The sequence below is a fragment of the Canis lupus genome, chromosome 26 (genome assembly GCF_048164855.1).
Source record: "Canis lupus baileyi chromosome 26, mCanLup2.hap1, whole genome shotgun sequence".
NCBI classification, from domain to species: domain Eukaryota; kingdom Metazoa; phylum Chordata; class Mammalia; order Carnivora; family Canidae; genus Canis; species Canis lupus.
In genome coordinates this window covers 44,177,378-44,190,953 of record NC_132863.1, presented here as the reverse complement: position 1 = coordinate 44,190,953, position 13,576 = coordinate 44,177,378, and positions in this window count along the sequence as shown.

The window sequence follows — 13,576 nt, the reverse complement described above, 5'->3', positions numbered from 1 at the left end:
AGAGGAAGCACGCCCTCCGGGCCTGGTCGTCCCCCTCCTGACCACCCGCCAGGATGTGGCTGGGAGCACGGGGGCTGCTGCTTTGATGCCCGAGCTGTCTCCACAATTACCCAGACGACCAGCTCGTGAAATCGAATATGAGGGATTGGAAGACTTTTATGGGGGGCTTTTCTGCTTCCAGCAAATTCCAGGGCCCGATTTTACAATCCCTTGATTCCAGGCCTCCCTCTGCCCCCTGCTCTGCGTGGTCTGAAGGGGAGGCTGGGGCTCCGGCGGGGGTGGAGGGAGCAGGGCAGTGGGCGGGACACTGGGAGATGGCCCTGCGGCAGATACATGGGGCCGGCGGCCGGTGTCCTCCAGTGACATGGGCCCGCACCCACCAAGGCCTGGCTGGTCTGCGCCCAGGAGAGCCCATGGGCTCAACGCTGCTCCCGGCGGGGCCTCAACATCCCGACTCTGTGCACGGGCCCGGCTGCAGGATGATGGGACAGGCCAGGCAGACAGACACAAGTGTGGGAACGCGGCCCAGGGACAAGCGGACAGCGTGGTAGACAGACACACGGACACAACCACACGTGTGGAGGACTACAGACGGACAAATGGATGGTGAGAAACACACATGGAGGGACAGAAAGGGAACACAGTGGGGAGAGACAGGGTGACCGCCAGAGGGACGGGGACACACGGACACACGGACATGGACACACAGACACACAGACACATGGACACACAGTGGGAACACGGGAAAACACATGAACACATGGACATGGACACACAGTGGGAACACGGGAATACACACGGACACACAGTGGAAACATGGGAACACACGCAGACACACAGACACACAGATACATGGACACACAGTGGAAACATGGGAACACACACGGACACATGGACATATGGACAAATGGACACGCAGCAGGAACAGACGTGGAGAGAGAGCGAGACAGAGAGAAAGAGCGAGAGCATCAGGGCCCCGAGAGCGAGGCCAAGCCTCCAAGGGAGGAGAGGGAGATTAGGGAGCAGCCGCATGTTGGGCCCCGACGTCCGTCCCATGAGTTGACACCGGGAGCTCGTTCGGTCGTGAGGCCCCGAGGGTGATGCTGGGGAGACGATCCTTGTGCAGTGCTCAGGCCGGCGGCCGTCCAGGACCGCAGCTCCCCAGGGGGCGTCGTGTGGTTGCTGCCGTGACCAGTCCAGCAGAGACCGGCTCTGCGGCTTGGGCTGGAAGCCTGGCTCCCCACGTCCTCCTCCAGACAAGTCCCCTACCTTCTCTGAGCCTCAGTTTCCCTCCTCTGAAGGGAAGACGAGAACAGTCCCAACGCTGGGCCTGCCGTGACGATTGAGTGAGTGACGGCCTCCGGTCCTGCGATGGCCTTGAGTCTCCGACCCGGCCTCCTGGCAGGTGTGACAAACCACAGTCGCAGGGCCTGCCCCCCAGGGTCACCGCCGGGTGGTGCCACAGGCCCATCCATGCGTGGAAAGGGGTGTCTGCGCGTGTGCGTGTGAATGGGTAGGAGCGTGTGTGCGAGAGCGCGCAGGTGTGTGTGACTAGGGACGTGTGTGGATGTGTGTGAGGGTGTGTGTGAGTGTGTGGATGTGGGGGTGAACGTGTGGGTGTGCAAGTGGGGCATGCGTGAGGTGTGAGTGTGCACGGGTGAATGTGTGTGCGAGGGTGAGTGGGTGTGAGTGTGAGTGTGCGGACGTGGGGGTGCACGCGCGAGTGCGAGTGGGGCGTGTGCGAGGTGAGTGTGCGAGCGCGTGCTGGGGGCACACCGGGAGCGCGGGCGCCCTCTGGTGGCTGGGTGCGCTTGTCGTCCCCTGCAGCGGGACACCTGCTGGGACACAGCCGGGTCCCCGCTGCCCTGGCCCTCGGCAGAGCTGCTCCGCACCTGCCCGAGGCCCCCCTCCCCGTCCCGCCCGCAAGGCTCGGCCCACGGCTCACGGCCAGTGCGCATGCGCGGGGCGCCCGGAGCCCCCCGAGGTCGTCCCTGTGTCCTCGGGGCCCGCCCACGGCCCAGGCCAGAGGAGGCGCTATCCTCTCTGGCTACCTGGCTCCCAGTCCTGAGACTCCTCCTCCTCCTCCTCCTCCTCCTCCTCCTCCAGGAAGCCCTCCGTGGGGTCCCTCCGCCTCCAGGCTCTCTGGGCTTCCTGGCTCATCCCAGCGCCCCCCGCGCCCCGTGTCTGCCCCTCCCACCAGACTGCCCTGCTCCCCACTGTGTCCCCGGCACATAGTAGGTGCTTAGTAAACGTGTTGAGGGACCGATCGCGGGCTGAGCGAGCGCGCACGGAGGCTTCCCAGGAGGCGCGGGGGCGGGGACGAGCTCCGGGGATGCTCAAGAGCTCTGCGCCACGGGGACACTGATGACGGTGCAGGGAGCAGCCGGGGACCAGGCCGCGCGGAGGTCGCCGCGGGCTCCGGGCCACAAGCCAGTGGCTTACACACGCACGCGCAGCCTCCTACGTGCGGGGGCCCTGGATCACGGGGCTGGTGCCCCTGGAGGCCCTCGGGGCGAACCCCTCTTCTCGCCTCCCCCAGGGTCTGGAAGCGGCTTCGCTCCGGGGATTGTCGCGCCCTCCCCGGGGTCACAGGCAGCAACGGCCTCGAGCCAGTCCTCACCGCAGCCCCTGACCTCCGCGGCCCTGGCGCGCGGCCTGCCCTGACTCTGACCCCTGCCTCCCTCCCGCAGGGACCTCGGGGTGTCGCGGGGCGCCCAGTGCGCCGGGCCCGCACCCCATCCCGTGAACCGTGACTGCATCACACCCGCGCGTGCCAGGCGACACGGTGGCAGGGCCCGGGGAGGTGGACGCGGACCTCGCTGGGGACCGCGACTCTGCCCACCACTCCGGGAACATCGCGGCGCCTCTCCACACCTCAGCGTCTGCCTCGGTCAAACCAGAGTGACCTGGGCCCGCCTCTAGGGATTTTGCTGCCCCGGGGGCTGCGGGCGCTTTGTGCAGCCGCAGCACCTGCACCACCGGTGCGCTCGGGAGTTTTCTGCAAGTGCAATGCAGCCGCAGCACCTGCACCGCTAGTGAGCTCGGGAATTTTCTGCAAGTGCAAATTTGCTGGAGCCCCAGTGTGGTTAGGCTGCGGCCTCAGGCCACCGCCGGGTGGATGGCTGGACGCCCTCCGTGTGGGGCCATAGTGCTAAGTGCCTGCTCCAGAGAAAAGGTGGCGGGGGGTGGTCACCATAGCCCGCAGCCCTGGACCCTGGTCCGGGCCACGAGGGCCCCACTGCTGTCACCACGTCAGGGCACAGACAAAGGCCACCCAGCGGCGGCGGTGGCAGGTGGTCCCCCTTACGGGTGCGTTTGCTGCCCTCTGCTGGCCGTGAGGAGTCATGCCGGCCTCCCCTCCGCTGTCGGGGTTGGGGGCTGCCTCCCCTTGGCTCCCCCTCTTGGTCGGCATGATTTCTCTGGGTCCCCACCCTGGGGTGGGCTCAGGCAGGGGCCCCCACAAGCTACTGCCAGAGCTGTGAAGAGCGGAAGCCCATTTCCCAGGATGATGCAACGAAATGCAAACAACACCCCTCGCACCCCTAACCCCGTTGGCTTTGGGCAGGAAGGACCACAGCTCAGTGGGCGGCCCTGTCACTGTCCAGTGGCCTTGTGGCCTGGGGTCTCCTTGCTGGCATCCTAGCCACTCGGACCCACATGCCAACTCAAAATACACCTCACTTGGGGCCCTCCAAGCGACAGGCGGCTCTCCCGCTTCCTGGCCGTGGGTGACCTTGGCTAACTTACATAACCTCTCCGAGCCTCAGTTTCCTCCTCTGAGGAACGGGATTAATACCCACGTGGCAGTGTCGGCGTTACATACGTCAGCCGACATAGTGGCTCATGTCTGCAGGGTGGTCACTGTCTGGGCCCCATTTAGCTGGTCTGCCAGAACCTGGGGAGGAGGCCCTGCTGTGCTTTCCATTGTACAGATGAGGGAACTGAGGCTCAGAGAGGCCAAGTCTCCTGAAGCAGGTGCATGCGGCCCCGAGGGCAGGACTGGGACGTCAGCCTGGGGTGTCTAAACCCCACGGTGCGCTCTCTCCACCTTATGTCCCCAGGCCTCTGGCCCCGGCGGAAGCCCAGGGTGGCCGATGCATGTGTTCTCGATGGTTTGTTGTTTGCCTTCTTATTTTTTTAAATAAAGGAAAAATAAATTAGTTAATGAAAGCATTTTGTCTGGCAGTCATTTTCTCCCTCAACGTGTGGTGGCTGCGGTATTAAACAAGATTCTTGGGGGCGCGGGGTTGAGCCCCCCGCCTCCGATGCTTGTCGCCCAGGGTCCCTTCAGCCTTACATCTTGTCTGGCCTCCTTCCTCGGCTTCTAGCCCGCGGCAATGATCCCAGCCAGTGAGGGACACCCCCGGACTCTGAAACACCCCCCCCCCCCGCAGAGAGCAGACGTCCCTGCCACCACCACCCCCCTCACCCCGTCACCATGTTGCACAACTCCCCTCCGGAGTGTTTGTCGTCAGCTCTTTCTGCTTTTGAGAAAGCTCCTAAATCCAAACCCTGTTTGGGTCGTTTGACTCTTGTAAGAGCAGAAGCAGTGTTTTGAGCCCAGTTAGTAAACCACAAATCCCTCCGGAAGCCTCTCTTTTGGGGGAGCCTGACAGCATGAAACCCATTAGAAAATTCTCGAAGGGAACAAAACACCCCCGGGCCTGTTTCGTGCCAGGTGATTCCCTGTCTGTCACCTCACCGAATCCTAAGCAGCTGTGGCAAAACGTCATCTCTCCTACGGACGGAGAGCTGAGCCCGACAACGCCCAGGGGCCCCCCAGAGCGCACATGAGGCAAAGCGGGGCCTGCACCCATTGCTGCGGGGTTCCTGCCCAAATCATCATCCCGTCCTCCTCCGCACCCCCTCTCAGGGGCCAAGCCTCTGTGCTTGGGGAGGCTTCCTTCCCTTCCAGCAATTTTGTTAGTCTAAACCGGGTGGGGGCGGGGGGCAGCAAAGTTTTTTTTTTTTTTTTTTTTTTTTTTTTGGAAAAGGAGCATCCGGTAACTGTTTTAGGCATGTGATCTCTGACGCTGTCGTATGAAAGCAGCTCTAGGCAACACGGAGGCGGACGGGTGCAGCCTTTTACACATAAGCAGGTGATGGATGGATTTGGTGCCCGCGATACATCCCCTTCACCAACAGTTGGTAGGAAGGAGTTTGGGCGATGGTTCCGGCCCATAAAGCCTGAGGGATGTCCACTGAAGGGAGTCTAGAAACGATCTTTCGTCTCAAAAGGAGACCGAAAATGGAAACCTTTCTTCTCTGCATCTGGGTGAGGCTGGTGAGGCGATGGCTGGAGCTGGTGCAGCCCTCTTGTGCCTTCAGGAGACGGGCCTAAGGACCAAAAGTGACCTACAGAGGGTAGAGGAATCCTGTCAGTGATGGTAGTAAGTCCCTGAGTGAACAGTCTGGTACTGCTACCCCTCCTGTGGTCTTATGACATGAAATTGTAGAGATTTGTATTATTTGAAGCATCTCTTTCAGAAAAGTTTCTTTACAGCTAAAAGTCTCCCAGCTGATAAGTTGTCCACAGTTTATTGTTTGCTTACTTCCCTGCACGGTTTTCTTGGCTTAATGGGGTTTATTTTACCTGGTGCCGAGTAGAAGAAACACCAGTCTGTGTCATGCCAGAGGAAAATCAGCTGCAGCCCGAGAGAGTTGGCCCAGTCCGCACAAAACCACAGGTACCGACGTGTCTGGAAACGGATAGCTTCCCAGTGGGAATTTTCCTTTATGTCATTTTTGCCTTATAAAGTCAATTATGAAAACATGCATTTGCATCTCAACCCTAGAGCAGGTGTGCTTCTGATGACAAAGAGAGATGCGCCCTCTCAAGTCCCCTGAGTGGCAGGTAGGCGGAGGGAGCATGTGGGTTTTTATGGCAAAGGGCAGCAGTGTGGGGTGGAGCATGGGTGAGGCCTGCTTGGCTGTCCCACAGCAGGGAGAGACAGCTCAGCCAGGCCAGGCGTGGGCTCAGAAGGCAAGGGTCACCGGGAAGGGGTGGCGGGGACAGGGTTGCTTTCCACAGAATGGCTCATGCAAAGGCCAGGTGTAAGAATAAGACAGCGTGTGATTTCCTCCGGAGATTCTGATGCCAAAACGTGCATTCTGTTAACGCCGTTCTTCAAAACCTCCTCCAGTGCCCGTAAGTAAAAACATCCATAGATGTGTGTTCAGAGTCTTGTATGACAAATCCCTGAGCTACCCTGGCTTCTCATCCCGGGCCTGGTGCCATTTGGGGCAACGTACCCTGGGGGGGGGGGGGCTGTCCCGTGCATTGCAGGGTGTTTGGCAGCCCCCGGCCGCTGCCCCTGCGTGCCAGATGCCCACAGCGAGCTCCTCTCTTCCACTTCACGGAAACCACAAGTGTCTCCACACATCCGCACATGTCCCCTAAGGGGTGCAAAGTCGTCCGGTTGAAACCAAGGGCCAAAAAATAAAATAAAATAAAATAAAATAAAATAAAATAAAATAAAAAAGGGCGAGACTAAAAGTAGGCAGGTGTGTGTGCCCGAAGGACGGTCTGGGCCATCAGGCTCTCCTGCCTTTGCAAATCCTGCCACGTCCAGGCGGGCGGGGACTCTCAGAGGGTGCTGCATGCCCCCCACCCCCCGCCCCTGTCTCTGTCACCCTCATGGGTTAGGAAACGCACTCGTTATTTGAAGATGAAACAAGTCGTGGCAGCGGCGGCCCCCCACCAGCTGCCCACCCAACATCAGCTCTCCCTTCTTTCCTGAAGCCACTGGCGCAGCCCCGGGGGAGGCCCACCACCCAGGCAGGTGGCCCACCTGGAGCGGAGGCTCAGGGTCACATAGAGGAAGCACCATCTCCTGGGTGGTGATGGTTTAGGGCTGGGCATGTGACCCACAGTGCTGGCCAGTGAGGAATGTAGGGTCTGATGGGGGCGTCCTGGGGGAGGGTCCCTGTCACTAAAGATGTGCAGAAAGGCTGGGCACATTTCTACCTGTGCCCTGAAATCATAGCAGCTGTCCCGAGACCCCAGAAGAGCCAGTTTGGGGTAGCAGGATGGACAATTGTGTGTGCTCTGTGACCTCTCCGAGCTGTTGAATCAGCCACCATTGGGGCTGCCTTTGGTGGCTGTCTTGGGGTGGGAGGTAGCCCCTCAGCTATGGAGGTGGCTAAAAGTTTCTATTATTTGCAACTAGAAGCCTCCTGACACGAGACTTTCCAGGAGGGCCCCCGACACGGGGCGCATAGCATATAGTAGTTGCTCAATAAATACACACAATTCTTGGAAATGCAGTTTGAGAGAGTGGGGTCACCTGTTTGCTCTCTTTCAAGCTCTTTCTATTGGGACCACTGAACACGGTCACTCGGCGTCGGCTCCTGGGCCTGTTGGGGTCTCGTGTTGGGGTGAGGGTGGGGGCAAGGCCAGCGTCTAAGTTCAGCGTCGCCGTGATGACTTGGTCACTGTTGGTGTCAGCCTGGGGGCCAGGCCGGGAGCTCGCAGGTCCCCGGGGGAGGGGGGGCGGGAGGGGGGCCATTACTGTCCTGGCTTGATACACTGTGGTTTGGGGGTGGATGTTAACAATAAACCCAGGACTTTTCCATAAAGTGGAGGCAGACCCATCCCAGCTGCCCCAGGACCTTGACCGCCTCTTCGTGGTACAAAAGAAGCACCTCCCACGGTTCATTAAAGATTGTTATGTTCCCTTTTTATTGAAATTAAAACCAAAATAGCTAAAAAGAGTAAAAGAAGGAAGAGCTCCTCCCTGAAGCCTCCCGATTGCTCCCAGGGCAGCTGCTCCCACCCCTGGAGGCTGGAGGCTGAGGGAGCCTGCCCTCCCCTGGCCGTCCCCTCCCCCTTCCCTCGCCCCAGGCAGGGTGTCCCTGGGGTGGGGAGTGGGGTGCAAAGTGAATCCAGGCTTTGCCCCTCTAAGGATGGTGTCCCTGAGTGCCCCGTCTGGGCGTGGGAGCTGCGGCCTCCCGAGCGACCCACTGCTCCACTCGAACTGGCTTCCTCCGGACACAATGGGAAAGTCCATGAAGACCCAGCCTCCCAGGTGGGTGCATGTGCCTGAACTGGGACGGCTTTGTCTCCCCCACTGGGTGCCGAGGCTGGCAGGGTCCAAGCCCAGCTAACACCTAGCATGGGGCCACCCAAATGCAAGTGGCTTCTCGCACCCACCCCGGCCAAGAATGTCCCAAGGTGTCTTGACATATCCTGGGCTGTGGCTGCTGCCCCCAGCATGGGGAGGGGACCCTGTATCACTTCATGTCCCTTCCTCTGGGTCACTCCTTGGACAGAGGAGGACCCCGACCGTACCCCGTCAAGACCTTACTCTGAGACACAGGGACCCGCAGACCGTGGGAGCTGGATTGTGTCTTCTGTCGATCAGCCTTTAATCACCAGCTCCGTGAAAGGTGTTATGGGATAGGTGACCTTATAACCGTTTTTTGTTAAGATTTTATTTATTTATTCATGAGAGACAGAGAGAGAGAGAGGCAGAGACACAGGCAGAGGGAGAAGCAGGCTCCCTGCAGGGAGCCCGATTCCAGACTCGATCCCAGGACCCCAGGATCATGCCCTGGGCCAAAGGCAGATGCTCAACCATGAGCCACCCAGGTGTCTCTAACTGATAGTTTTGAGGGGAGAGAAGGAGTTGTGTGTGTGTCCTGGTGCTGGCAGGACAAATGACTATAAACTGGGTGGCTTAAAATAACAAATTTAGTCTCTCCCGGTTCTCAAGGTCAGAAGTCCGGAATCCAGGTGTCCCCAGGGCTGGGTTCCCTCCCTTGAGCAGAGAAGTTCCTTAGTCTCCTAGGCTTCTGAAGCCATCCCTTGTCTTATGGCCACATCAGTCCACTTCGGGCGGCCTCCTCCTCTGTTTCTCCCCCTGGTGTGTCTCCTCTATGGACACTTGACATCAGATTGAAGCTCCGCCTAGATAATCCAGGATGACCTCATCTCGAGGTCTTTAATTACAACTGCCAAGGCCCTTTTTCTATATAAGGCCACATTCACAGGCTCCAGGGCTTGGGGTGTGGACATATCTTTTGTGGGGGCCACCAGCCAACCCCCGGCAGGGATGGGTTTATAACTCCTGCAAACAGATGCAAAGAGAACAGTCTGGAGGGGGTGGGATGTGTCGTCAGAATGCTATGAATAAGACATGTGTGAGCCAGATGCCATCGTGTCCCCTGCCTGTCCTCTTCCAACACATCAGTGTCTGCAGGGACAAAGCAGGCTGAAGAACTGATCAAGGGAGGCCAGGGAGTCGTGACACCTAAGGCAGTTGCCTGGGCTGGGCTGGGCTCCTGGGGGAAGGAGGACTGTAGGGCTGTTTCTGAGACAAAAAGTGGGACCTGGATGCGGCCGGTAGGTCACAGTCTTGTGTCAAGGTTGTTTTCTGATTCTGGCAGTTGTACCATATGGAACAGATTGCCTTCGATCTTAGGACAAGGAGGTGCGGCCTCTGCAATATATTCCTCAGTCGTTCATCATAAAGAGTGTGTGCGCTTGTGTGTGTGTGTGTGTGCAGACACGGAGACAGGCAGGAGGAACAAAATGTTAGCATTTTGTTCAGAAGGAATTACAGGAATTTCTTGCATCACCTCGATGCTTGATAAACTATGTCCCAGCAGCAGAGGGACACCTGGGCCCTGTTCCCAGGTTTGACCTCGTGTGACCTCCGGGCAGCCACCGGTAGAGGGCCAAGCACTCTGACGTTTTCAGCAAAAGAAATGGAGTCCCCGAGGCCTCAAAGACCAGAAGGGCACCACCCAGCCCCAGGCCGCCCAATCCTGGGCAGGTGACATTACAGGGGAGGACCAGGCATTCCCATTTCAGTCCCATGGGTTCAAATGGCACCTGGGTCATGGGAACCCGTAGAGCTGGAGCAGAGTCTGGACAACAGCTCCAAGGTAATCCCCGGGGAGCAGGGAGGGGCACGGCTCTTCACTGCTGATCAGAGAGGTGGGTCTGGGAGGCACATCTGCTTCTTATGATGCAACCTGGACCCAGCCAAGGACGGGTGGATCGGCACGCAGTAACTCTGCCCATTCCTGGGATTTGGCACTGAATTTAGCGGACTGTGGGCATTGGCAAAAGAAGGAAAAGAGAGAGCACTGCCTCGGGAGTCAAAGAAGAGTCCAAGAGAAGAGAGGAGAAAGGTTTTTCCATCTTTCTGAAGTTTCCAGAAACTGGGAGGCAGGAGGAATCCAGAACTTTGGGTCTAAACAACCTGTCACCTGCAAGCATGGGGCAGGGCGGTTCTGTTGAAACCCAGATTCTTCATCTCACAGGGTTGTCCTGAGGATTGAGAGGCTGTGCAGAACAGTGCTTTGTGGATTCCCAAATCCAGACCCTCAGTGCCATGGGACACGAGGTCTGAATGCAACAGGAATAGGAACTCCTGGAGGCCAGCCTAGACCTTCCCGCGGCACCCGGCACATGGCAGGAGCTGCACAGACAAACGCGGACTCACGCTGTGTTTGCCAGGCCTCTTGGATGAGTGATAAACCCGACCTGAACCAGCTGCAGACACCAGGGGAAGGCGATAGAAGGCTGCAAGGGCAACCTGCAGGCGGACCTCGAGAACCCAAGAGGCAGGGCTCAAGCTCCTCCCCTGTCTGCACAGGGGCCTCATTCTTTTCTTTCTAGAAAGACTACTTCCCTTGGCTTCTCAGGCCACATGGAAGAAAACACGGCCGTCAGCAACTTCCAAGGTTTATATTTTGCCTTGCAGGTGCACAAAGAGCATTTCCCAGGGAAGGGCTCTGATTGGCTCAGCTTGGATCCCATGCTCACTTCTGGGCCAAAGAAAACCAGGAAGTTAGGAGATATATAAATTTTTTTATATATATATGATAGTCACACACACACACACACAGAGAGAGAGAGAGAGAGGCAGAGACATAGGCAGAGGGAGAAGCAGGCTCCATGCACCGGGAGCCCGACGTGGGATTCGATCCCGGGTCTCCAGGATCGCGCCCTGGGCCAAAGGCAGGCGCTAAACCGCTGCGCCACCCAGGGATCCCAGTTAGGAGATATATATATCGGGCACTCCCACGGTCTCCCCACATCCATCATTGTGGGCTCATCCCTTTGGAGGGCTCAGTTTTGGGATCACTGTGATGTCTCTCCTTCTCTCTCTTCCCCTCACATCTGATCTGTTGGCTCTGCTTTCAAAACGCACCCTTTATCTGTGCACTGTTCATCTCGCCCTCCCTGCCCCTGGTCCAGGCCACCTTCAGCTTCACCTGTGGCTCGCAGCCTCCTCACCTGTTGGCCCGCTCTCCCCCGCCCCGCCCTCACCCACCCCAGCGCCCCACACTTGCAATCCTGCTGAAGTGAAAGTCAGTTCATGTGGCTCCTTTCTCAGGCCCTCTGATGGCCACGTGTCAAGTTCAGAAGAAAAGGGGGGGTAGTTTCTTTTGGGGTGACAAAAATATTCTCAAAGAAGACAGCGATGATGGTCGTATGACTCTGTGAATGTACTAAAACCCCCGGATGTGTACACTTCAAAGATTTTGAATTTTAGGGCAAGTTAATTTAATCTCCTTAAAGCTATTTGTTTAAAGGGTGGGGGGCAAGAGAGTTAAGAAATTATTTTAAAAGCTTGGAGTAAAAACTGAAGTCTTTGTGCTGGCCGGCGCTGCGCCGTGTGAGCTGGGCCCCCTTCCCCACTGAGCTGTCCTTCCCTCCTTGTCACTCGCTCTACCCTCGTGGTCTGTCCTCCCTCCCCCCCAATCCCACTCCCAGGCTTCTGCCTCAGGGCCTTTGCACTTGCGATGCTCTTCTCCTGGACACCCACTGGCCCACTTGGCTTCTCTCAGTGGTCCTCCTGGTCACTCCCTGTCAACTGCCCATCACCACAGCCAGCTTTGCTCCTCCTTCACACTTGAATTAGCGTCCCATTCTGAGGCTGCTGTCACAAAGTGCAGCAAATGAGACGGCTTAAAACAGGAGATATTTACTCTCTCACAGTCTGGAGGCAGGAAGTCCAAAGTCAAGGGGTCTGCAGGCTCCACGGGGGAGCGTGTTCTGCGCAGCTCGCCGGGCTTCTGGTGGCTCCGGCAGTCTTTGGCTGATAGGTGTGTCGTCTCAATCTCCGCCTTCATTGTCACACGGCTTTCTCCCTGTGTGCCAGTGTCTTTTAAGGACACGTCATATTGGATTTGGGCCCACCCTAATCCAGCGTGACCTCATTTTAACTTGATTATGTCTGAGAAAACCCTATTTCCAAATAGGATCGCAGGCACAGGCTTTCTCTTCAGGGCTGTTGTTCGCATGTTCCCTTGTCTCTAAGCTTCGATGCTGCCCAGGTCCTATTTTGAGACTTGAAATGGCCTCTGGGGTTGGCAGAGTGAAGACTCTCACCCCTGTATTGTGGGTGAATCTGGGAGTGACAGTGGCATGCCCAGGATCCAGGGCAGTGTCCCAGGGCATCCACACTGCACTGGCTTCCAGTCCCCCGGGTTCACCACAGGCAGTTCTGGAGACAAGGGTACTGAGGGGTTGGGTGCATTGCAGAAGGTCATCTGCTGCCCTCCTGGATCCACCCCACTCCAAACACACCAGGCCACCAGTGTCCCCCCTCCAGGCCTTTGTTCCTGCCTTTTGCCGGCCTGGAATGCCTCTTTGGGGCCCCATACAACCCGATTCATCTTCCAGTCTCAGAGATGGTGTCCACCAGTGTGACATCTGCCCTGATCCTGCCTCCACCCCACCCCCAGACAGTGCCTGGTACATCTTTGGGGTGTCTGTATTTGAGGACTGAATGAAGCAATCATGCTTTGCCCCTCCACATGGTTCTGCTGAGCTTCCTGAGGCCAGGATGGGACCCAACTCTCAAGGGCCTGGCCCACAGCAGATGCCTCCTATTGGATGGGCTTAGGGCCCAAAAGTGGTGTGGTTCAGAGTAGGGATCCCAGAATCAGGCAGACCTGGGTTGGGACGATTCTGTGCTGTCTTGGGCAAGTGTCATGGTTTGAACTATGTCCCCTCCCCAAACCCCAAAAAAGATGATACGTGCAAGTCCTAACCCTGGTACCTGTCAATGTGAACTTATTTGGAAATAGGGTCTTTGCAGATAGACTTGGTTAAGATGAGGTCACATTGCATTAGGATAGACACTAAATCCAATGACTTATAAGGAGAAATAAAAACACAGAGGGAAGAAGCCATGTGGTCATGGAGATGGAAATCGGAGTGATGGGGCCCCCTGGGTGGCTCAGTCAGTTAAGGGATCAACTTCTGGTTTCAGCTCAGGTCATGATCTCAGGGTCACGAGATAGATCACAAGTCCTGCATTGGGCTCTGAGCTCCACGCAGAGTCTGCTTGAGATTTCCTCTCTCTCCCTCTCACTCGTGTTCTCTCTCTCTCCAAAATGAATAAATAAATCTTTACAAACAACAACAACAACAAAAACACAAAGAGGAAGAAAGAAAATGTGTCTGCGAGCCAAGGAACAGCATGGATTGCCAGCCCTCCTAGAAGATGGAAAGGGCCAGGAAGGAGTCTCCCCTAGATTATAATGTATTTCTGCCCCAGCCTGTGTTGCTGGGTGTTGGCAGTTTTTTTTTTCTTTTTCATTCTGAAACACCCAG